Genomic DNA, 336 nt, shown 5'->3' with positions numbered 1-336 from the left:
GGGAGCCCTGGGGGGGATGGACACTGAAATGTCCACTGGCCCTGGGGGTGTGGGGAGCCCTGGGGGAGATGGACGCTTAAATGTCCGCTGGCCCTGGGGGGTGTGGGAGCCCTGGAGGTGATTCCAAGCGAGCGGTGCTGGCCCACACCAGTCTGACACCAGGCTGGAAACACGCCCAGGCCGTGTCATTCACAGGAAGTGCGTCCCACAGACCGCTGCGGGGACACAGGCACCATTCACCCACGAGGGACGGGGCTCCGGGAGGAAGCAGCATCCACAGAACACACCCAGGCCACCAGGGTGAGCGACAGGCCCTTGACACTGGGACCTTGCCAG

This window comes from Saccopteryx bilineata, chromosome 12 (genome assembly GCF_036850765.1).
Source record: "Saccopteryx bilineata isolate mSacBil1 chromosome 12, mSacBil1_pri_phased_curated, whole genome shotgun sequence".
NCBI lineage: Eukaryota > Metazoa > Chordata > Mammalia > Chiroptera > Emballonuridae > Saccopteryx > Saccopteryx bilineata.
This window is presented reverse-complemented; position numbering follows the sequence as displayed.